At 44.4% G+C, this 22,068-nt stretch overlaps 1 protein-coding gene across 1 annotated transcript in view; it reads right to left on the reverse strand.

Moving 5' to 3' along the window:
* The window catches only part of Cdh13 (cadherin 13), a 1,029,145-nt gene that overhangs the window by 570,343 nt on the left and 436,734 nt on the right, over window positions 1–22,068 (reverse strand). The gene's annotated exons all lie outside the window — the stretch shown is intronic.

The following is a 22,068-nucleotide window of genomic DNA, read 5'->3' on the forward strand; positions in this document are numbered from 1 at the left end:
GCCCCTGGAACTGGAGTGCCAGTGGTCGGGGCCACCATGTGGGTGCTGGAAACTGAACCCGGATCCTCTGCAAGAGCAGCCCATGTTCTTTTTCTTTTTCTTTTTCTTTTTCTTTTTCTTTTTCTTTTTCTTTCTCCTCTCCTCTCCTCTCCTCTTCTCTCCTCTCCTCTTCTTTTCTTTTCTTTCCAAGACAGGGCTTCTCTGTGTAGCCCTGGCTGTCCTGGAACTCACTCTGTAGATCAGGCTGGCCTCGAACTCAGAAATCTGCCTGCCTCTGCCTCCCAAGTGCTGGGATTAAAGGCGTGTGCTACCACTGCCCAGCGCAGCCAGTGTTAACCACTGAACCATCTCTCCAGTTCAATATCCCTCCCCCATTTTGTTTTTGAGACAGGGTCTCAATGCATCCTCGGCTGTCTTGGAGCTCTCTATATAGAACAGCTTCACCAGAACAGCTTGCTGCAGGTCTGTGGGCCTCTGCTTCACAGTGCTGGGACTAAAGATGTTTATCAGCACTGATACGGCACCTTGACCCTGTGTTTCTACCACCCCTCTCCCGGCAGCTAAAGTCCTATTAAAACAGGAGCTGGGTCACTTCACTCTTCTTGCGGGACCTGCTAGCATTGGAGTAAAACATGTTTTCATTGTCCCATGATATGCTAGAGAAGGTACCCCAAAGCTCCCTGAAAACGCCCTGTGTCAGTCCAACTGCACATACATCTTGGCGTATCTCCGATACAGTTCCATCTCAGGGCCTTTGCACTGGCTGTTTGTCCCATCTAGAATACTCTTCCCCAGATATCTGTCTTGTTTCTTGTTGCTGCTATAACAGACTGTAGCAAACACTACCGATAAAATGGTAAGGATTTCTTAGGTTATGCTTGTGAGGGATAGAAGTACCAGCAGTCTAGAAGCAGTCTAGGAACTGGGATGGGTTCCTATGGAGTCTATAGAGGAGATTTCCTAGACACTAGAGCAGTGCTTCTCAACCTTCCTAAAGCTGCAGCCCTCCAGTCAGTTCCTCCTGTTGTGCTGACCCCCAACCATACAATTATTCTCATTGCTACTTTATAACTGTAATTTTGCCATTGTTATGAAATGCAATCTAAATTTATTTTCTAATGATTGTATATAACCCCCGTGAAAACAGCTGTTGGCCATCAAGGGGTCGGGACTCCCAGGTTGAGAACCTCAGCTCAGAGACACTCTACATTCCTGAGCTAATAGTCCTCTGTCCACTTCCAGGCCCAGCGGGTCATTTTGAGGAAGGTGCAGCTACCCCGAGCCTCAGGACAATGCTAGACACTCAAGATGGCAATTTCTGATCATATTCGTATGTGAATGTGCATACACTCAAGTGTGTGCATATGCTGGGGGGTGTGGCAGGTCAGTCTCAGGTGTCATTTCTCGAGTATTTATTTATTTATTTATTTATATTTTTAAGACAGGGTCACTCACTGGTCAAGAACTCACTGATTTGGCTAGCCTGGCTGACCACAGAACCCAGAGATCTGTGTCTCCGTTCCTGTGGGTTCTGAGGCGTGAATTCGGGTGTTTATGTCTGCACTCAGATACTTTCCTGACTGAGATGTCTCCATGGCTCTGGTAATCTCATTTCTTTTGCCCTGAAAGGCAACATATTCTTGGGATTGAAGGGTTAGGCACATGGACCACTGCTGAGGTAGGGGTGGGGCTCATTCTTTCAACTACTGTTACAATGTTTCTCTTCATTTGTATCCATGCTTAGACGAATCCTACTTTGTGAGTCCTGCTGGGCCACTCTCCCCAGCGCTGAAGTGACCGCCCATGCTCTCTCTCTCTCTTCCCCCACACTAATATACTACACACTTTTCACTTATTTCTCCTTTCCCACCAGAATGTAAGCCCCACCCCCACCACCCAGCCTAGTGCCTGGCATATAGTAGGTGCCCGATAATGCCTGGATTTGTGGATAACAATCACCTAATTTCCATCCTTTACCATGAGTTGAAATACAAAGGATCTTAATCATATTAGGAGATGAAAAACGAGAGAGAATGTAATCAACCGAGATTCGCTGAGTGCCTATTATGTGGCTTCCATTAGTTAAATGGTGTGTGAAATACAAAATTGCATCTGAGGCGGTGTCAGGGTGCCGTTTATTTGCTGTGAAGGTTGCAGGCAGCGCGACGCCCCCTAGTGGAGATAGGCAAGGGCCAAAATCCACCCTCAGTTCTGTAGTTCTATGTCCAAGGGTGCTGGGTGGTTGTTTCTGAGTGACAGGAGGGTAGTGGGGTGTTGTACCCTGTGATGGCATTACCCAGATGGTGGGAGCCAACCCTAAGTTTTGACTCTAGCTGAACAGGGCAAGGTTAAGTCACGGAGAAGGAGGAATGGAAGGGAGGTGCATTTCAGAGAGGGTGAGAAATGAATAGGAACTTCGAGCCAACGGAAAAGCACCAGTCGCGTTCAGGACCACGGGCTGGACGACGATGCCCTCGCACTGAAGGTGGACATCTTCCTTTCTCACCCTGCCTCCGGAGTGATGGATGCTGGGTGGCGTTAGGGAATTCTACAGTTCTTCTCTGAGCTTTTGTTTCCTCTCCTTTGACACAGGCAGGCTCGTCTTGGCCATGAAGAGGGGTCCTCCCTAGACCTGACATAATAAGTCCGTCAGCATCCCAATGCTTTGCGCTTCCTGCCCATACTTGATTTGGATCCATAGCGCCTGTTACTATCAAACGCCTCGTGGTCTGCTCACTCTTATTATTTTGTCTCCTGCTCTCCGCTCCCCGCTGGATGTCCATACGGCAGGGATTAGCTTTCCTCTTTCACACTTAACACTCTAACCCCGGTAAACCAGAGCAGTCCCAGCACCTGTTCTGACCTCAGACAACATATGACTCAAATGACTGATGAATTAATGAAGCCGAGGAGGTAGGATGAACCTGGGTGGAGCAGAAACACCCACGGAGATGCGCTACTCGCTACCCTGTGTTTATGGACTGTTGGGGGAAACACAGATGGAGGCGGGCCGATGGGATGCCTGGCTGACTCCTGCAGGACGGCTGGGCAATGCTGATGGACAAACCTGAAGCCCTCACCTAGAGGAAACAGTCATACGTCGGTAACAGTGCCACCATGCCACGCCTCTTGAGGCCCCCTGCCCCACTAGGCACAGAGATGAGTACTTTACACATTCATTGTATTAGCTTTAAATGCAGATGAAGAAATGGAGGCACACACCGCCCGGCCTCAAATAATGCCTCAAAGAGAAAATAAAGGTTTTGAAGACTATCCAGATAGGGTTAGTTTCCAAGGATAAAAAAAAAAAAAACAAAATAAAGCCTTTAGTGTCTAGAAAATTCTCATTATGTAATGTCTATCATTATCAGATCAATAGCTCAGGCAGAAGGATAACACTGATCAGTTTGTACTCTCTCTGTCTCTGCCTCCCTCTATCTTCACCTCTCTCTCCTATAGACTGAGCTTATCCATCACTTCACCCTATCCTTCCACTTTTACCCACAGAAGTGCCTTTCCTCTGTTGGCTATGCTGGATGATACCAGGAGACACGTGGGTCACTAAAGGGTCTCCCTGGATGTCTTGTAAGATTGTGCACATTTTATATGCTTATTATAGCCATGAACTCTAAATAAGAGGCTGAGATATGGGGCAGTTGGGGATCACCCTAAGAGCAGTCTTTCTAGCTTGACACAGACCTTTGGCCATAGTGATACTCCCTTTCTCTATCAATAGCTTGTTCTTGTACTTGGTTGCCACGCTGTGAGTTTAGAACAGTGGTTGAGCAAGTGACTATCTTCTCTCTCTCTCTCTCTCTCTCTCTCTCTCTCTCTCTCTCTCTCTCTTTCTCTCTCTCATATGTGTGTGTGTATCTGTCTCTCTGTGTCTGTGTCTGTCTGTCTCTCTCTCTCTGTGTGTATCTGTCTGTCTCTCTATTTGTCTCTCTGTCTCTGTCTGTCTCTCTGTCTCTCTCTCTGACTCTCTCTCTCTCCTCTTTCTTTTTTGGTTTTATCGAGACAGTGTCTCTCTGTTTGCCCTGTCCTGTCCTGGAACTCCCCTTTTAGACCAGGCTGGCCTTGAACTCAGTGATCCCCTGCTTCTGTCTCCCAAGTGCTGTGATTAAAGGTGTGTGCTGTCACCACCTAGCTGGACAGATAACTATTAATCTGATGGTCTTGTTCAACTTTGCCCTCCTCTAGGGACTAAAAGTACACTGTGTAATTATTCGAACACCCTGTGTCCCATGTAGAGAGGGGATTATAAAACTTCCCACAGCATAGGGTTTTTGTACATATGGAACACATGTATAAATATGTAACAGCTACCACAGAGAGAATGCCCACCTTGTCAAGCACTTAAACTTTGTTGTTTCTGAGATGCATTTCAACTCTATTAAAACAACACATCTTAAAACTTGGCTCTCACATCTCCGTGTGCATGTGTCAAAGCACACACCCACAGTTATATGCTATACAGCACTTCCAAATGGAAGGTGTTACTTTTCTTTCTGGGTATACACACAGTCTCTAAATGGGATCTTCAGCACCTGCAAAGATAGTGTGATGGTTTGTATATGTTTGGCTCAGGAACTCTCATTGTTGGGAGGTATGGCCTTGTTGGAGTGGGCGTGGCCTTGTTGAAGTAGGTGTGTCACTGTGGGTGTGGGCTCTAAGACCCTCATTCTAGCTGCCTGGAAGCCAGTATTCTGCTAGCAGCCTTCAGATGAAGATGTAGAACTCTCATCTCCTCCTGCACCATGCCTGCCTGGATGCTGCCATGTTTCCACCTTGATGATAATGGACTGAATCTGTAAGCCAGCCCCAATTAGATGTTGTCCTTTATAAGACTTGCCTTGGTCATGGTGTCTGCTCATAGCAGTGAAACCCTAACCGAGACCGATAGGTATCACTGGCTGTAAAAAGAAGCTTCTAGTTTCAATGAAAACTGTGTAAGTTCACCATATTATATTTCTCCCATGATCATGCCACCTCTGTGTCTGTGCCCTCTTGATTCACCCCTCAGAAGGTTGGTTGTCATATCACACTCAGCCTGCGTACCATGAGTAATAAGAATGCAATCTCCAGAACTGCTATGGCTGAAAGGCAAAATCTTGGACAAGGAAACAAAGATAAGGATGACCACAGATGTCTTGTTATGAACAGTGCAATCAGAAGACAATGGAGCTGCAGACAACCAAGGGCAAAGAATGCTCAACTCAGAATTGTGAAAACATATCCCACAACTGAAGGTGAACCCAAGACTTGTCAATATATGCACACCTGTTCTTGAACTTGGTGACCTCAGTGACAACTTGCTACTATGGGGTCATGATCCTTGGGATCATCTCCCACCTCTCATCTCTCCTGTCTCAACAGCATCTCACCTTGCCTCTCCTGCTTAACCATCTCATCAAGCCACCAAGATAGTCTTCTAGATCAGCTATTAGGTAATGCCACTGTTCAAAGTTTTCCTTAACACAGGTCGAAGTGGGTGCTAGCTGGCTATTTGTTACTGGAAGAATGTAACAAGTGACACATTACCTGGACATTGAAGGACTCCTGAAACTTGAGCTCTCACTAATTTTCTGGTGCCCCTTTCTGTTGGAGTTGCCTGCTGAAGAGGAAATGCTACTTCATTAAGCAATACTTTGTTGTTGCTGTGGTTGGTTGGTTGGTTGGTTGGTTGTGTTTTTGCATTGTTGGGCCTTAAACCCATGGCCTTGTACATTCAGGGCAAGTGTTGACCCACTGAGCTACACTCCTAGGCCTAAGGAGGTTTTATTTTGCCTGCCTTTGTTTCTTACCCTACACCAGCAATCTCACATAAATTCCTTTCCCATATAAACCTCATTGACACCTACCACCTTCTTTCAGATGTCCTCTTGGGTTATCATAATCAAGACAGCTGTGGATATTGGGGCAAAAGTTATTGTGACCCCAGAATCCAGGTCCCCCTGGCAATGAGTGGGCTGTGAATTATTCTGCTCTGTTCATCCTTAGAAGCCCACCCTGTAAATCTGCTGCAATTGTGACAGAACCCCACCATTCTGTTGACCTTGACTGCACCTACACTGACTCTTGAGTTCAGCTTCCAAAGCATTGCTTGAAAAACAACAGAACAGTGTCATGTACAGCGGCGACCCCACAATCTTGAGCTCTCCTGCTTGTTTGAGGGGATGTGTGATGCTAATTGGGGTTGTCAACTTGATGAGATTTCGAATCAGCTAAAAGCAAGCTGCCGGGATTGCTGTGAGGAATTGTCTTGATCAGGTAGGTGTTCAGAACCCTATCGAGACTGCTAAGACAGTCAGGTTTGTGGACTGAGCCACACGGGGTTCTTGGCCTCTGGTGTGAGGCACTCATTGTTTGACTACCCACACCTTGTCATAGAAGCCAATCTCACGAACTCCCTTCAATATGTAGTCACTCCCTCAGTTCGTTCTTCTAGAGAAAAGTAAGAAGCACAGGATAGAAAGGGGAAATCTCACAGGGCAAGGTTGGCACCATAACAGATTAGAGGCAGCTGGAGATATTTGAATTGCCAAGCACTGTACTCTTACCACACAGACTTTGACAGGTCTTGGGTGTATGCCTGCCTGTACTTTCAGCTGTTCAGTTTGATACAGATTTCCAGTAAAAAAAAAAAAAACTAAATAAAGAAAAGTCAGATCTCTACCTCTGTGGTAATAACAATATGTGCTGGGCGGCATTGCAAAGTGAAGGGACTTTTCTTAAGCACACAGAGAAACGGTGACAAACAGAGACCAGTATTGATTTGAGCCCATATCGATATTTCTCCAGAGGTGTACTCAATCTTGACATTATCAAAGGACAGGATTAGGGTTTTTTTTCCTTCTATTTTCAAACATGGTCCAAGGACTACTTTTAATAAGTCTTGGAAAGTAGTTTATCACATTCATGCCTTTTAGACGAAGCAAAGTTTTAGCTGCGAATGACTTTGATGTAGATGTAGCATCCTGTTCAAGTGTAAACTGAACAATTTGTCTCCGTCTATTCATGGCCTTCACTGACAGTCACAGTGGGTCTGTCAAGGTGGCTCCTTAGGTCACGTGCAGGCTGCGTCAGGTCTCAGCAACCATGCATATATTGAGTGGGGGCCTGGTGGCCTGCTGGTAAGTCCAATGTTTAAGACAGAGATATAGGAGATTCCCCAGAGCAAGCTGGCTGGCTCTGAGTTCAATTAAGAGACCCTGGCTCAAGCGAATGAAGTGGAACATGACTGAGGAAAACTCCCAAGAGCAGCCTTAAGCCTTTATATGCACACACATATAGTTTCATGCACACACGGGAACACCTATATGCATGCATGTGCACCATACACAGTCAAACAAAGGAACAGGCAAACAAGTAATGGTAAATGACTGGCCGGTCCTGTTTGTGTCGGCTTTCTCATTTAACCTCTCTTAAGCTGTTCTGTGGTCGGTCCAAAAGAATTAAATCCAAATGGACTCAATCAGTGCCGACACATGTCTGTAAAGCACAGGCTCTCACAGTGAGAATTTAAATTAGTCTTCAGCAGAGCCTCTCAGTCCCGAAAATTGAAATCATGAGTCGTGGAGGCAATAAAATACCCATGAAATGCACTCATAGCCCAGGGATAATTTTTTTCTGTAATTGCACTTTCATTTTTAGGACTAGTCCTTCAGTTCCGGTGCACAGGGAAAGCTTTCCACCTCAAGGTGCAGTAGCCGTTGGATAACTTCTCCAAGACGAGGGGGACTGCCAAAGGAGGAGTGTCCAGCCGCAGATCTGTAATCGATCCTTCTCCTTGAGGTGACATTTGATGCGTCCCTATGTAGTCTAGGGGGAAACGTGGATACATAGAGCTGTGGTGGTTGGCTGCCAGATTCCTAGTGACTCAGACAAGCTGGGTTAAAACTCAAGTCCATACCTCATCCTGGTCTGCTCGAATGACTGGTGCATGCTGCTGCCTTAAGGAGCAAGGTCTACATCATACATTTCTTCTGAAGTTTACATATAAAGTTTGGGAGCTATGAAGTTCACGGTGATCATATACTTTCTGTCTCACGACCTCTGCCTAGGCCTTTCTGAACTCATGGTTAACCTTTATAGAATAGCTCAGTTACTCTGGCATCTAGTAAGCTTACAAAGATCCTTGGATGGCAGCATCATTGCCTCCTTTTCTGTCTACCTTGTATCAAGTCTTTTGTGTTTTATCTGCTCATCACACGGATCTGTTGCCCTTAAGAAGAGGATAAATCTGGAGCTTATGTGGGCCATCCCACAGTATGAACGTTGGCTCCTATACATGGTACCCTGCTCTATAAAACCTTAATCAATACCTCCCTTAGAAGCCATTGTTCTCATTCAGTTAGCCAGGATGTACCTGCCTGTTCAACTAACAAGTCAATAAACTTACACTAAAGCATCTACCACATGCTAAAGGTTGGGCCAGTGTTGTGCTGCCCAAATGTAGTATATGACCTTGGGAGTCTGTCTCTTGGGGGAGGAATACACTGAGACAAAAAGCTTTAACTGAGAGTCACTAATACCCACAAAGGGCACAGCAGCACCCACCAATAGGGCAAGGGGTGGGGTGGGGGAGGCATGTTCTACCCATCAGTGGAGGAACTGTAGTTTCCAGAGTCTTCATGTGTTAGCAGCTGCAGACAGTATTTATGTACAGCTCCTAATTTATTTTAATGTTGCTTTACTTTTTTTGTTGTTGTTGTTGTTGCCTTGGGAAGATCAGTCTTATATCACAAGATGATAGGTTAGTGGATATTATTTTTGAGCTGAAAGTTTGGGTGAAGGATGAAAGATTTGAGATAAAAAGGATAAATACTGTCTCCACCCAACTTCCCGAGCTCACATTGGTAGTTTGAACTAAGCTTGGCATATTTACACCCCGGCAGTTGGTGGATTCTGTTAAGCTGTGCTTCTCCCCTTCTTTCTAGGGAGCTGATTGTTCAACATTGGCTAATCTGCTCTGGAGAAAGGTTCTTCTCAGGTTGGCATTGAACTTTGTTTTAAAGAAAGATGGGGAATTTTTCAAACAAAGAGGGGTGCAGAGTAGACCACAGATATCACTCTGAAGACTGGCTGCCCCCTAATTTAGAACAGTTGTTAGCAAGGAAAACAGCGAAGGTGAGGATGTGCACAAACAGGACTTAACACTTGTTGCTAGGGAATGTAGGGTAGTCCAGTCACCATGGACACAAAAATGGGAGTTCAAAAAAAAAAAACACACAAAGGCCAAAAACCCTCAAAATGAACATATGATATGGTCCACTTATCCATTCTATGACCCAGTTGTATCACATCTGAATATTCACTCCCAAAGATTTCAAGCTTGTGTGTCGCAGAGACCTGTGTCCATTTGGCATTTACTTTAGCACAGTTCTCAAGAGTAAATGCACAGAACCAACCTTCCCATCTAACCACAGAGGAGTAGATAGGGAAAATGGGGCATAACTGCATGATGGAGCATGTTTTCTCATGAAGATGAAATGAATTAGATGTTTGAAAGGAAATGGATACGACCAGAGATAAGTATATTAAGCAAATTGCTAGTTTTGGGAGAAAAAAAACATTCCATGTTTTCTCTTATGGGTGGCGCTCAGATCTCATATAGATAGATGAGATCACATGTGGCAGGGAAGTAGAGTCATAACCAAAACAGGGACCAAAGGGGACCAAATAGAGGAGTGAAATAGAAGATAGTGGTGGGGAAAAGGGTGGGTGTTTCCAAAATTGGTTTCATGAGTATTTTGTTTGCATGCATGCAAATGTACTACTTGTGTGCCCGGTACCCATGGAGACCGGAAGAGGGTGCTGGATCCTCTGGAAATGGAATTATGAATGGTTGTGAGTAGCCGTGTGGGTGCCAGGAACTAAACCCAGGTCCTCTGCAAGAGCATGGAGTGCTATTTACTGCTGATCCATCTCCACAGCCTTCAAATACTATTGTTTAAAAAAGGGGGGTTACAGAAAATGCCCATGGGATGACAACCATTCAATTTGTCTCTAAAGAGTTCTAGAACCAACTAGGACGGAGAGGGGTCAATTGTCCTAAAATGTATTTATGTTCTTTATCATGCAGGCTATTTGGTAACCAAGGGAAAGATCTCCTGTAGCTCCTCTTGAGGAAGGTCAGCAACTTCACATTGGAATTGGGTTTTACATGGGAGGAATCATTACATATCCTGCTACAGTTTGACTGTGGATGACACAGCCTTGGGTATGTGGGCGTAGGGAGTGGATACTGGTCATACCAGATGATGGGACAATTAATATTATCAAGTTGTATCCACTTTGGGTTGATATGTTCAGTTCTAAGATGTTAAGCAGGCAAATGGCATCAGCCAGAGGACCTTCCTGGGTCAGCCCCCTCCCGGTGATGAGTTACATGGGGTATATAAACTCAGCTACCTGACCCAATTGGAAGCCAACTACAATGCTAGACAAGACCAAGCAGAGACCAGGATGAGCAGATTTCCACAGACAGGAATCCCAACAGCCCTTACCTCCTTCCAGGCTCTTGTCTAATTCCTATAAACCTTTGTGGTTAAGGCAGAGTCATGTGACCAGATAGTCTTTCTTTGTTATCATTAATTCCTGACTAATAGACTCCACATCTTTAATAACAGACCAAAATACTCTCTGACCTAAAACGTAGGTTTTAAACTCTCATCTAGCCAACTCATAAAGCCCAACTCAGAGACCTCCTGACTCATGAAGACTTTGTATTGTCCTCTAGCTTAATCTCCATTTTTACATGTTTTCCCTGTCCCTCTCATGGGACTTGTACTTTTCATAATACAGAATTGCAAGCACCTTGTTCCCAGGCAATGATTCTTCTGACAGCCACTTCTTTCCTTGTCCTAAAAACCCGTTTTGATAAGGGTTCCCCCTTCTCAAGGCCTTCGGGAGACAGTGAGGCACAGCTTCTACCAAATTCATGAGTGAGGACTTGCTTGAAAGTTGCAGGGTTTTGGACTGACCTCTGTGTTGCTGGTGATACTGAAATAGATACGGGGTTTCCCCAAGACAAACTCAAAACAAGTCATGTTACAGAGTCCTTATCCTGATCATTGTAGAGGTGTTGGAAAGACAGGAACAGAGTCAGGAGTAGGGAAGGCAGAGAAGGAGAAATCAGTCTCACATGGTTCCAAAAGTTTCTAGAAGAAGCAAGTGAGCTTAAAGAGGGAAAGGAGAGCTGGGCGCTCATGGCCAGCCTCGTCCTTGCATGCCGTGCTGACAAACAAATTCCCTCCCCACCACCCTAGGATAATTTTAGCTGCTATATAAAGCTTAAGAAAACTCCTTGATTTTTCATAAATGAAACAGTTCTATGAAACTTTGAGCTCTTTTCTCACATAGATACTGAGAAATGCTTAAGGAAATTTGACTTGGGGCTGAAGAGATGGCTTGGCCATTAAGAATGCATATTGGAGAGGATCTGAGTTCTATTCCTAGCACCAACATTGGGTGGTTCACAATCACCTGTAAGTGTGGCTCAAGGGCATCCAATGACCTTCTGGTCTCTTCAGGCATGCACGCACACACACACACACACACACACACACACACATTCAAATAAGCCATTAGATGATTTTTGAAAGCTAAACTCAAAGGCCTCCAGTCTCATGGCACCCTTGTTCTAGTGGTAAACATCCTTTTGCTTAAATGAGTTAGAAGAGTCTGCTGTTTCAGGTGACAATAGCTACGTTTAGGGAAGCCTAAACGCCCCCGGCTTCCCAATAGCTTTGAGAATACTGAGAATAAAGAACCACACAGGCAGTAAGAGGAAAAGAGTTCAGTTTTAAAGTGGCAGAGAGAGAAAGTAGTCATGATGAAAGAAGAAAGGAAAAAAAGGCAACAAAGGAAGACAGATGGGGCCTGTTTAAGGCATCTATTGATTTAAACTATTTTATTATATCAGTATGTGCTCAAAAGGAACCAGGGCTGACAAGTTAATGAACTCTAGTTAGAAATTTCCAGACGAAACTGAGACCTGCATTAGCGCCATCCTTATCCTAATCATGCGAGACCTCGCCTTGCAAAAATGTCTTGATCACATTACAAGGGAGCCCAGATTATCCGCAGTAACAACAACCATCCATCAAACACTAAGGAGACAAAAGTTGGGGAAAGGCAACGTAATGGTGGTGGGAGGTGTTGAATGTAGACCCTGGTGGGCTAGGATGAAAGGCCAGGCTCTCCACTGGGTAGCTGTGCCAGCCTGGGTGAGCCTTTGACTCTCCTGCTGCTCTTGCATGGGGGTAAGTAGAGAGCCCACTTCTGAGTCGAAAAGGCAAGGGCTATAGATCGCTTACATTTCCATGTTTCCTTTAATTTGTGGGATAGTTCAAATGGGTCAGAACCCGGAGGTTCTTTCAAACTTGGGAGTCCTGACAGCAGCACCATGTAACATCCACAGTCAAGTTCCAAGAACCTGCAGCAGCGCTGAAATCGTTTGCGAGCTTACTGACATCCACGCTTACCTGTGGCGGGTGCTTTTATTCTTAAAAGGCTGAAGGATGACAACAACAATGACGACGACGACGACGATGACAACGGCTTTAAATTTCTGTAAAAATCTCTTTGCTTTTCCTCTCTGATATTATAGTTTTTAAAAGCCCCATGCCTGTGCATTCCTGTGTTTGTGTGTGTGCACGCATGTGTGTAGAAGCGTGCACATATATGCACACACATATATGAGTGTGTATACACCCATGTGCACATGGATTCCAGAGACTGACTTCATGTGTTCTGCTTCTGCACTCTACCTTATTCTCCTGAGATAGAACCTTTCACTGAACCTGGGCACTAGGCTGGCAGTCACCAAATCCAGGAAACCTTCTATTGCCCCTCGCACAGTGCTGAGGTTTATAAGTGGGTACTGGGGATTTGCATGTAGAGCTTCACATATACCCACCAAGGGCTCTTACCTTCTGAGCCCTCTCTCCAGCCTTGATATTCCATTTTTAAATGATTCATAAAACATAAAAATAGGTATTTATTGAACTCCAACATGTCTCAGGCACCAAGAGGCAGAGTTATAGACCAAATCATTTGAATAATAATAAAAAAAAATCTGTCCCTTAAGAAGCAGACATGGTAGTGGGTTTATTATTTAAGATTAGGCTGTTTGTCCAGATCTAAATATTCTTTGGGGGACTACAGGAACTAGAAAGGCTCTGTGCAGGACCAGCCTCTGCCTCCGCAGCTGAACCAAGCATGGACACCTGGCCTGGCTGAGTTTGCATCCATCGGTCACTCATGCCAACGGCCCCACGAGTGACTGGCAATGGGACTAAGCTGTACTGACCTGGCAGACACCAAGGTCACTTAGGAGGTCACTTGAGATCTCCCTAGAGGACTGCAGTACTCTCCTGGCTGGCTTTGTGTGTCAACTTGACACAGGCTGGAGTTATCACAGAGAAAGGAGCTTCAGTTGGGGAAGTGCCTCCATGAGATCCAGCTGTGGGGCATTTTTTCAATTAGTGATCAAGAAGGGAGGGCCCCTTGTGAGTAGTGAATCCCTGGGCTGTTGGTACTGGGTTCTATAAGAAAGCAAGGCAGAGGAAGCAAGTCAGTAACATGGCCTCTGCATCAGCTTCTGCTTCCTGACTTCATCTGGTGATGAACAGCAGTGTGGAAGTGTAAGCTGAATAAACCTTTTCCTCCCCATCATGCTTCTTTGTCATGATGTTTGTGCAGGAATAGAAACCCTGACTAAGACAAGTACCATGACTATTTGGCCATAGGGGTTCCAGCCTGAAGGGGGAGCATGTTCCACCTATAGTTGACGGAGGAGCTAACCCAGGGCCACACTGAAGTGCATAGTAAGAACATATATGTAGAACAGCACACGTTCATGGGAAATTCCTTCCTTACTATAGAAGAAGAAAAATAGGAGAGCAGAGTGGGGAGGAGAGCAATGACGAGCAAAGGGAAGGTGAGGCAAAGGTAGGGGTGAGGGGAGAAGGGAAGGGAGGAGAGAGGAGAGAAGAGGGAGAAGAGAAGGAATAGGGAAGGGAAAGATAAAGAAAGAAATCCATGGAAAGCAGCGCAATGTCTGTACACATTAAAAACAGTTTTAGGAGCTGAACAGCGGTGGCACACACCTTTAATCCCAGCACACAAGAGGCAGGGGCAGGCAGATCTCTTGGAGTTCCAGTCCTTCCTGGTCTAAAGAGTGAGTTCCAGGACAGGCAGAGCTATACAGTGAGAGCCTGTCTCAAAAAATCATATATGTATATATGTATATGTGTGTGTATATATATATATATACACACATATATATATACCAACATATGTATATACATACCAATATATATAAATATATACATATTTACAATTTTATATGTATATATGCATATTTACATATATAATGTTATAATTGTGATCATTTTGCCTACATACATGTTTGTGTACATGTATGCATATCCCTGGTGCCTGAAGAGGCATCCCCTACACCTGGAGTTATAGACAATTGTTAGCCACCATGTGGGTGCTGGGGATTGAACCTGGGTCCTTGAAAATATCAGCCAGAGCTCTTAACTACTGAGTCATCTCTCCAGCCCCAGGCTACACATTTGATTTGACAGATATTATTATGGCTTGCCAGCTAGCAGAAGAGATACGGTTCAGTTTTTTAAAATCAATAAACACAAAAATCACGCAGCCACACAGAAAATGTTCATCAGATAATACACAGAAAATTACAGTGCCCTCTCGCATTTCTACATATTTATACACAGGCAATGTGCTGGGATGAGAAATCAAAAGGACTGCTCACTGAGGGCTTTGCTGAGGGAATTGCAATAATTTTATTTTTCCCCCCAAAAATGATTTTAATGCTGTCACAGATTTTATAACACAAAAGCTTTAAAAAAGCATATGGTCCTAGCTCTGTTTTTATTAGTCTGTATTGTAATGAATGTTGAAGTCTGGTCTGGAAATTAAATTTGCTTTGGAAATAAAGGGTCTAATTATTGTTCTAAGTTTTAATCACCAGCTTGTGTAGTCTGAGCAGACAGTCTGGGAAGACCCGGGGTGGATCTGACAGAATTATTGAGAACAGAGTGTCTGGGCTAAAAGAAGGCTACTTCTGTTGCCCCTTGTTTGAACCAGATCAGAGAGGGAATGTCCAATCATGTCCGCCATACTGGCTGTCTTGGTCTGACCACAGAGACATGGTAGGATGGGTTGGTAGGAGGAGCCAGAAACAAAGCGAAGAGGAAGGCCGGTGTGCCAGTGAGTAAGGAAATGGGGGAGGAGCAAGATGCAGCCTTGTACAGCTTAGACAGTGACAACTCAAAGCCTCAAGTCCACAAGGTGTAGCCAGAGCTTCCGCCTTTGAGACGGCCTGCTCAAACTATCAGTTTAACTTTATTCATGCTCCTAATAGCAGGTGGACGGATGTTAGGGAAGGCAAGACTGCTCACTGGTACCTTGTCCTCAGAGTTTGGCACTTGGAGCTCTGTTAGTATGGTGTCCTTTCCTTAACCAAGGGACAGGAATTAGGAAATGCATTTCTACAATGCCATCACTGTCATGGGCTGTATACGCCTTAACTTCTGGTATTTCCCTCTCTGCTTCCTTCTGAAGTCTTTGGGTAGGCTCCATCTCCCACCCTAGCCTTGAGCAGAGTTATCAGGCAGAAACCCAGGGCAAATATACCACTGTAGCTTTTCATGCTCTGTGTTGTCTAGATCCAGTTTAAGAATTCTAGAATCCCCGGACGGCAGTCTTCTATTACATGTTAAGTCACACCCCTCCTCGCCTCCCAGGTAGAAGCCAAGCCATGTGGCTCAGTGTTGTAGGGACAGGGCACGGCTCTTACGTGGTCACACAAGGCAAAACACAGAGTTGGCGGGACTGATTATGACAAGGAAAGTTCCTGTGTCCATAAGGGATGTCCAGACAGACAGCAGCATGGTTCTCTGACATAGGAAGTGGTTGGTCTGTTCACTGCTGATTGCTCACGGGTAAAAGATACATAATAGGTCTTCAATAGTGGCAAACAAAAACTATTGACCTTTTGAGACAAAAAAAATGTAATTACTATGCAATTGAGCAACAGAAAATAGCCTTGAAAAATAAAATGTTTTAAGTACTTAAATGCTTCACACTAAGGACTAAATATGGGCTCTACTTAACCACTGGCCTTGTCATTTCGAAGCTGTGATCCTCAGTTTACACATCTTTAGTATGGGATGACAGCCCTTCATAGGCCCAGGTGATATGTTGATTTATATCTATAGACATAGGAAGCAATAGACAAACCAAGCCAGGGGTTGCTAACCTTTATCTATAACGTACAAAATGATCATAATTGGCTTTGTCAGCCATGATAGCTCTGTTGCAACTCCTCAGCTCTGTCTTTAAACTAGAGAACCCGTGAATGGACAAGGCTGTGTCCCCATAAATTTTTACTGCTGAAAACAGTTGACAGGTCAGGTCTGGTATCACTGGAAACTTTTATTCTAAACATCTGCCTATAAGAGCTAGAAGCTTCAAAATTTTTGGCAAGAAACTTGGCAGAGTTCCTTGATTTGCAGGAAGCATTTTCTTTTCTTAAAATGATTTATGTGTGTGTTTGTGTACGAGTTTACGAATGCAGTGCCCAGAGGGCCTAAAAGGACACATCAGATCCCTTGTGGTTGGCGTTAAAGGTGTTGGTGAGCAGCCCACAATGTGTGGGCTAGGAACTGAATTCCAGTCCTCTGGTAGAGATGTTTAAGTGTTTTTAGTTGTTAAGATACTTTCTTTAGTTCCACATGAGGCATTTTCTAATAGGTAAAATTTCAAAATATCATAGGAACACAGAGTACACCAGATTTAGACCTGTTGAGCTGTGTAGACAATCACATCTTGCTGAAGGACCTCTGACTCTACGGAACATTTCTGTACTCCCTTCTATCTCCAGCCCCTTAGACTGGGTAGTGAGTGATACTTTGTTCTAGAGGACAGAGAGGGGGCCCAGACTGGCAGGAGGAATCATTTGCTCAGGGTTTCTGTCAAACATGGCTTTCAGATCCCTGTGCCTGCTGAGATTAGACCAAGACATAGTCTGCAAATACTCTGGGACTTGGGGCATGATTTGGTGAGCAGGTGTCACCTGGAAATAGGAAAAATGTTACAAGAAAAGGTCTTGCAAATTGTGCTCGAGGAATGTCAACAGCTTGCGTTTTTTTGTTCCATTGTTGTCGTGACAACCCTGACATTTCAAGTCACAGCTCTGTGAGGTAGAAGCCTAATAGGTACACAGAGCCACCCAGACACCCTTGGGATGAGGAAATAACATGTCAGAGTCAACCCCAAAAGACATCAACACAAGATAAGGACATAGAAACTTGACAGAGACTGCCATTGGGAGCCAAAGGCATGTTCTCCTATGGATTAGGGCTGAGTCAAGATAGCTGATTCTAAACATGTCAGTATGTGAATGTGGGAGCTGGGAGTTACCACTCACCAGCACCATGGTGTTAACACACATTGTCAATTTAGCAGGATCTAGAATTACCTAGAGGGAAATGTCTCCGTGGGGATGATCTATATTGTTTGAGGTAGGAAGACCCACCCTAAATATACACAGTGCCACCCCATGGGCTGAGGTCCTGGATTGAATAAAGTGGACAAAGCCAGGATCATATATCTCCCATTGCTGCCACTGGGACTTCCTACCATGATGGACTGAGCCCTCAACCTGTGAACTGAGATGAACTCCTCTTTCCTCAAAATCTTCAGTCTGGTATTTTCTCATTGCAATGACACATGCAACAGATACAGAAGCCTTTCCAGACAGGAAATCTGCACAGGTATTTTTATTACAAGTATTTACTTACTAATTGTGTGTGTGCGTGTGTGTTTATGTGTGTGTGTGTGTGTGTGTGTGTGTGTGTGTGTGTGTGCATGCATGCATGCATGTATATCATGAAGTCAGTTTTCTCTTCCTACCAAGTAGTTTCTGGGTATCAAACTCAGGTTCTCAATTTGGTTGCAAGCCCCTTTATCCACCAGCCCAGAAATTTTTTCCAAAGCAAGTGTTTATAAGGGCGTTAGCCAGCCTATTTGCTCCTCTTGCTTGTCTCCTGACCAATGGCTCTCATCCTAACTCTGCAGTCTTTAATGTAGTTCTTCATGTTCTATTGACCCCCTAACCATAAAATTAATCTATTGCTATTTCATAACTATAATTTTACTACTGTTATAAGTCATAAGGTAAATATCTCATATGAGACTCCTCATATATGAAAAGGTCATTTGACCCACAAAGGAGTCATAGCCCACAGTTTGGGAACTGATGCTCTTAACAACTTCAGAAGTCCATCTTGTCACTGAATGCACAACATACACAAGATAGTCACTTGGGACCAACACCCATTTTCGATTCAACAGGAAATGGACTTTAGCATCTAAAAATAAATATTCTGAGGTTTAAAGTCCAGGGGGGCAATGAAAACCTTAATAGAGAGGGCTCCTGAGGGAGTGGCATGGGTGGCGTTGCAGTGGGATGCTGCCGTCTCGCTACGCAGATTCAGCCGCCTTCTCATACATATTTCAAAGCGATTAAAAGTGAATCAGAGTTATTTCAACAGTTTTTGTCCAGTCATATTTCTCAAAGCAAACTCTATTAAGCCAAATTAAGTCATTGATCAGTTTTCTACACAGCATATTAAAAGAATTTCAAATGAGAAAGGCCAATTTTACTTCACTAGAATGATTTCCATCAGGACTCATTGTACTATATAAAATTTTTATACCAAATGATTTGATTCATTGATTGTTTGGGTCAAATTAAATTCTTACTAATGCTGTTTCTGACTTATGGGTCTGTTTGGAGTTGGGCGAGGACTCAGTCTACCGACTTCAATTTTGCATTTTTTATCCTTTTGACAAGATTGCTGGGTTCTTGCATCAATAACTCACTAACAATAAATGTCCTCTGGTTGGTCTGGGCTACCACCATTTTCTTTCATTCTTGTTCTTTCTGCTATGTCTAATTTCTCACAGGCTATCACAGAGATGTTCCTCGATGCCAGCAATATTTGATCTCTCAGTCAATTTTTCTCCTACAACAGATTTTACAGTGTGTCATTTCACCCACGGCCTGTTTTATTTTGTCTGTGATATTCCTAGCAGCAATATTATGAATTGGATTCCAGACAGGGCTATGTACTTATTTCTTAGAGCAAATACTATTAGGAAGGCTGACAGAAACTCTGATTCCAAAGAACAGCCCAAAAGCCACAGGAAAAGAACAGCGTCATCACATGTCGCTTTAGAGCTCAGGAGCCAAAGCCGCAGAGACACTAAGGAACTGGAAACCCAGGGCAGACTTGAAAAAGGAGTAGATTTCAACTTGACTCTACTCTCAGTGCAAGAACCATAAAAAAAACACTTTAACCCACATCTAGTGAAGAACTGCTGTCTTCATTGCAGCTTGATGGTAAGATATCTTCTTGTAGAATAGGAAGTCAAGTCCTAGACAAGATTGTCCATGATCACAGAGCTCATCTATGACAGACCCTCAAGTACTGCCCTTTTCAGGTTGCCTTGGGAACAAATGTCTCAACTGTCTTGTAGCCTCAAGAGCATGTCTGAGAAAACCTCTTTCTTGATTTTTTTTCCCTAAACACGGCAGTAATTGGGCTGGTGCTTGACATTTCACTAGTCTTTTGGTTTTACTTTGGCCACCATCTACCCACTCTGAGGCACATGCAAAGATCTCAGTGTACTGCCTTTTCCTTTCGAGTAGCCAGGCAACCTGACACAGGTATAAAGGCTGTGTTGATATTGACACAAACATCTTGTCTCCCTCAGTTATTATTTATCCATTTTCTTGCTGTGCAAATTCAATTTTGTTTGAGGCACCAACAGACTGGCAAAATAATGTTCTGTCCCCTTTCTGCTTCCCTTGCAGCTAGGATAAACTATGAGGCAAGTCGCTGGCCTATGTGACAAGTAGCAGAATTCTTATGGTGAGACTTCCTTCATTGTAAAGAGGATGTAAAGCCATGGCTGGCTTATCTTCCCCTCCTCCCAGGCTTACTGACATGATGGATGAATAGTCTTTCTCTGTGTTACAAACACACAGACAAGTATGGGGTCTAACTACAACATTTAAAAAGGTGGAGTGCAAGGTAACAATAATTCAACTTTCACACAGTTGAGTGACAATCCATCCCTGTCCATCACCTACCCTAGGACTACCTGGTGAGCAAAGAAACCAACCTCTACCCAAGGAAGCGATTCACATCCAGGTATGTTGGTTAATTGCAGCCAGATGTACCCTGCCTGGAGAATGCCCAGTGTTCACTGAATATATGAGCACATTTCCTTTCCATGTTGTTGGAGCTAAAAAAAGTGGGTGCCTTGTAAAGGCAGATATGGATTCTTAATGAAGATGTTCAGAAGGGGGAGTTCATTTCTTCCACACAGGGAGCTTCCAGTCCCAGAGAAGGCTTCTGCATGCACACATGCACTGGTGTACACTTGAGTGTGTACGTGCATGCACGCGTGCACATATACACACATACACAGAAGTAACAAAGGCAAGAAGATGCAGAGGCAATCTCCTGACAACACCCAAACAAATAGGTTTTAGGCCATAGATCCTCACCCTGACTTGTCCTTGCTAAAGGTGTCTCCCGGCCATATAATTTTCTTCAGCCAATCAGCTGGCTCTGACATTTTTGTAAATATTATCATTAGTTCAAAACCAGAGATAAGCAATTTATCAGGTATGAAATAATGCTACCTCTGGCATCCAGACTTACATCTAAAATTGATTTTTTTTTTATCACATTACAACTTTAGAAAGCTTCGTCTGAAAGTCAGCACCTCCACAGAAGTATGGTAAAGATTATGGTGGGTCCACCCGGCAGCATGTCACATTCACTGTAAATTCTGGTCCCTAAAGTGCTGCAGAGGTGAGGCGTTATTAATGAGAGATCCTGAGATGTACCTGGCATCGTCTTTCTTGATGACTGAATATTGACAACTCAGCTTTCTAAAATGTAATCTGGGAGAGGCAGAGGAATGTTGTAATAGCTTAATTCCCTTCATTATATGTAGCCCCTGGGTCATGTGACCAATCTTAGACATGTTGCTTTGCTTTGTTGGTGAAAGATTTTTTTTCTTTTTTCTTTTTTTTTTAACTTTTCTATTGGTTCTTTGTGGATTTCACATCATGCACCCCAATCCTTCTCATCCTCTTCTCATCTCATACCTGCCTTCTACCCTTGCAACACCCCAACAGACAGACAGACAGACAGACACACACACACACACAATCACATTGTGGAAGCTGTAGAGTATCACAGCGTGTCTCAGAGTAAACCTTTTTGCCCACTCTTCTTTGCTTGCAAATGTTTATTGTAATGACTTGTTGGTCTGGTGTGAGGCCTCTGGCTTCTGCTGCTCTCTCAATACTAGAACCTCCCTGTGGGTGCAGGGGGGTGGGGAGAGGCACTCACAATTCCAGAAATGTGGAGTACTGAGGTGGACTAAAGGTAAGGTCAGCTCTCCTGCCCTCATGGCTCCAGGGGCTATCTCTCACACAATGCCCAGGTAAGGGCTGGGGCCAGTTCTACACAGCCCTTAGACATCAACATGTCCCCAGGGGGCAGCCCAGACCAGGGATAGTAACAGACCCCTGTTGATTCAGGGCCATGAACCCAGATGCAGCCCCTAATGGCAGTACAGGCCAGGACCCCATCATGGCCCTAGGGGCATCGCTAGCTACTCACACCAGGCTGTTCTTCACTACCCTGTAGTTTCCAGTTCTGCCCTTCTCCCTTGTGCCTGAATCCTTCTGTTCCTCTTTCTCTTCCCTTTCTTGACCACGGATTTGCTCTTAGTGGTGTGCATGGGGTTCTGACTGTCTGGAGTTGTCTTAGGAGAGGCCTTGGAGTGCTATGCCCAATGTGTGCATTATGGCACCAGGCAGGGGTCATCTCAAGCATGGTCTGCCCTGTCCCCCCAGGGCCCGCACAGCATGCTCCTGATGGTCATCTCAGGCTAGCTCCCTGTCCAGGCCCCAGGGTGCTGATCTTGTGGCCATCTTAGGCT

This window comes from Apodemus sylvaticus, chromosome 21 (assembly GCF_947179515.1).
Source record: "Apodemus sylvaticus chromosome 21, mApoSyl1.1, whole genome shotgun sequence".
Taxonomy (NCBI): Eukaryota; Metazoa; Chordata; class Mammalia; order Rodentia; family Muridae; genus Apodemus; species Apodemus sylvaticus.